This window comes from Mus pahari, chromosome 11, assembly GCF_900095145.1.
Source record: "Mus pahari chromosome 11, PAHARI_EIJ_v1.1, whole genome shotgun sequence".
Classification (NCBI taxonomy): Eukaryota; Metazoa; Chordata; class Mammalia; order Rodentia; family Muridae; genus Mus; species Mus pahari.
Genome location: NC_034600.1, coordinates 55,671,541 through 55,675,330, shown reverse-complemented (window position 1 = coordinate 55,675,330; position 3,790 = coordinate 55,671,541). Strand labels below are relative to the sequence as shown.

Below are 3,790 nucleotides of genomic sequence, written 5' to 3'. Positions count from 1 at the left end.
GTGCGTGCGTGTGTGTGTGTGTGTGTGTGTGTGTGTGTATAGGCCTGCACATGTACATGTATGAAGATCAGAGAACAACTTGCTGGAAGAATCTGTTTCCTTCTTCCACCATGTGGGTCCCTCGGGTCACGCTCTGCTCACCAAGCTTCACGGCTAGAGCTTTACCTCTGTGTCATTCCCCCTCTACACCGGCTCCCCCAACCCCCCACTCCCCACCCCCACCCTGGTCCACCAACAGTTACTTGCAACACAGTGTATCTCTGTGGAGAACCTTTTGGGGTGCCACTTGGCAGGAATCTGACATTAGGCCATGACAAAGAAGTAAGTTCAGGCAGGGACCAGAAGTTGGCCAAGGACTAGGACAAGGAAGTAAGAATCTGATTCTAAGGTAGAACAAAGAAGTAGGCTCAGATATCTTGATCCTCCTTAGAAACAGCAATCACCGGAGTGATCCTGGGGCTTTGTGTTTATTGCCTTGCTTGTTCCTTGACTATTGTCTTGCTTGATTCCTCATTGACTTGCTCACCCTTAATACCTGCATGTAATTAAAATGGTATAAAAGCAGATTGGGAAAAATTAAACCTGCCTTCAGTCTTAGAATTGACTGAGGCCATACTACAGTGTTGTCTCATTGTCTTTTTTCTTTTTAATCCTCACTCCTGTACTGGAGAACCTGTTGACTGACTGAGCGGGCTTGATCAAACGACTGTATGGAAACGATGAACAACTGCGCTAGTCACAGCTCTGTGTGCAGCCCCCTGCAGAATGGTAAATATGGAGCAGTGCTACTTAAGGAGACATTCGAATCTTGCCTTTATGAACTCAAGATTTTTCCGTGTTATTGAACAGGAAATCAGTATAGTCCCTGTAACTAGGTAATGATGGGATGTAAGTATTTTCACTTTAAGAAAATAGAAATGCTGGCTCAGATAGATCAGTAACTCATTCCAAAAGCACACAGTCAATCAACAAGCCAGGAACGCACCTTGACCCCTGTATCACAAGGCTATGGGTTCACAAGGTTAATTAGAGGAAAAACACAAACTCTCTGGACTGTTCCAGCATCCTGGATATCCTCTTTGAGAGAAATGGGAAGCTTCAGTCCTTTTATAAGCCACATCCAAAACGTCCATGAGAAATACTGACAGGCACTCACTCAGACCGAACCTCTGTGGTCCCAGTTGTAGCTTGTTCTCCTAGGTGTGTCTGTCTCCTTTCCTACATTGTAAGCCTCTCTAGAGTACAGCCTACTTTAGCTTTGCATAACTACTTAGGTGGACTTCAAACCTGGAAAAAGAAAATGCAAAATTAATAAAGTTGCCTAAATACTGTGCATACTTTCCTCTGAAGCTTGCTTTGTTCACATTGTGAACAATATCTCCGATACTGGTAGAACTGTTCTTCTTTCTTCTTCTTCTTCTTCTTCTTCTTCTTCTTCTTCTTCTTCTTCTTCTTCTTCTTCTTCTTCTTCTTCTTCTTCTTCTTCTTCTTCTTCCTTCTTCTTTTTATTCTTTCTTCTTCTTCTTCTTCTTCTTCTTCTTCTTCTTCTTCTTCTTCTTCTTCTTCTTCTTCTTCTCCTTCCTCCCCCCTCCTCCTCCTCCTCCTTCCTTCTTTTCTGTCTGTCTGAGATAGTCTCACTATTTAATGCAGGCTGACCTCAAACTGTCTATCCTTCCACCTTAACCTGCCAGTGCTAGGGTGAGAGGCATGGACCAGCACCACCAGTTAGAACTGGCCTTCTTGGGAATGACAGAAGGGTACTTTAAGCTAAAAGACCACAGAACTACTCTTGCAATTGAGGGCAATTCTAGTTATATCTACAACAAGCAAGACCCAAAACCCAACTGACTGAGGAAAGCCCTAAAAATCTTGGAATCAGCTAGCTTTGAGAGTCTTTTCATTTTTTATTAGCATATGCTAATGTATAAAATAATGCATTTGCTGTAGCATTCTGTGCATGTGTGCGTGTGTGTGTGTGTGTGTGTGTGTGTGTGTGTGTGTATCATGCATTTGTAGTATGTGTGCACGTGTGCGTGTGCAGCTGTGGGGTGCAGGCGTGCAGAGGCCAGAGGAGGAAGTCATTGGTGCTCCCCTCTCTTGCTCTCTACCTATTCCCATGAAATCCCTTACTCCCTTGCTGAAGGAGAAGCTTGCAGTTTTAACTAGGCTAGTTTCCACACAGGCCCTGAAGATTCAAACACAGATTCTCAGACTTCCACAGCAAATGCTCATATCCACTGAGCTGTCTCCCCAGCCCCTCATTTGTGACAATGTGACATTCTCATGCATACTTACTATGTTCTTTGATCATTAGAATCTCTGCCACGTCATTAACCTGCCTCATATAACAGTAACCCTAAGACCCCTAGGCCCAGCTCAGACATCACCCTAGTTTAAGTAAAGCCTGGAAAACCCTGGGAGGCAGAGATGTGTGCAGGCATGCTACAGCTTTTCCAGTTTGCTGCTCCTTGCTTCCAGTGATGCTGTCTTAGAAATCAAAGTTTTGAGCAAGGCCCAACAGCTGGGGGATTAAATAAGAATGATAGCAATGTCCAGGCAATGGTGGCGCATGCCTTTAATCCCAGCATGCAAGAGGCAGAGCCAGGCAGATGTCTGTGAGTTTGAGACCAGGCTGGTCTACAGAGTGAATTCCAGGACAGCCGCGGCTATCACACAGGGAAATTCTGTCTGGAAAACCAAACCAAAACAAGAATTGGAGTTTTCACTTGACAAATATATTTTCTAGACAAGTAAAACACCCAGAGTTTTCTTTTCAAATGCAAAGGGTTATATATGCTTTTCAAAGTAAATGTTCAGCTGTGGTAAATAAGAACATATTGGTTCATTATTGTAAATGGGACATTTATTCAGTCGTGTAACAAGTGAGAAGTTGCCCTCAATCCAGTAACCTCTCATGCTCAGGCAAGGAACTCTAAATTCAGTGGCCCACAGGAAAGGAAGGTGTGAATGCAGATTGGAGACTTGGGAAAGCTCCAGCAGGAGAGGGAGGAAGAGGAGAGTTGGGGAGGGGTGTGAAAATGGCAAAAAATCATAGTATAAACATATGAAGCGGTCAAACAGTTTTTTAAAAGTTAAAGAAGCTCAAGGCCTGAACTGGCAGGAGAGCCAACTTTGCTCCAGTGCACTGCTGGGGAGAGGGCGGCCTGCAGAAGTGACACGGCTGCTGGGACAGACTCTGTATCTGGCTCCAGTCATCCCGCACCTTTCCTGCCCAAGGAGGGGTGTCTGTCCAGGAGGGGTCTCAAGGCCTGAACTGGCAGGAGAGCCATCATTGCTCCTGTGCACTGCTGGGGAGAGGGCGGCTTGCAGAAGTGACACAGCTTCTGGGAAAGATCCCATTTCTGGCTCCAGACATCCCGCACCTTTCACGCCAGAGGAGAGCTGGTAAGAGAGCCATCTTTGCTCTGGTGCATGGCCGGGGAGAGGGCACCCTGCAGAAGTGACACAGCTTCTGGGAAAGATCCCATTTCTGGCTCCAATCATCCGGCACCTTTCCCACCCGAGGAAGGGTGGCTGCCCAGGAGGAATCTCAAGGCCTGAGCCAACAGGAGAGCCATCTTTGCTCTGATTCACCTAGGCTCCAGTCTGCACTGGCAAGAGTGTGGACCTCAGAAGCTACACAGCTTCAGGACAGACAGAAGCAACCTAACTTCTGGGACAGACCCTGTTTCGGGCTCCAGAAATTGGAGCGCCTTCCTCGCCAGAAGAAAGGTGGCCACCTGTGAGGGCTCTGTCTGCCAGAGCAGATGAGAGAGTCATATTGTGTCCA

General features: G+C 46.4%; 1 protein-coding gene across 2 annotated transcripts in view; it reads right to left on the bottom strand.

The window, feature by feature from the left end:
• The window catches only part of Ranbp3l (RAN binding protein 3 like), a 51,872-nt gene that overhangs the window by 10,186 nt on the left and 37,896 nt on the right, over window positions 1-3,790 (bottom strand). The window lies entirely within an intron of this gene.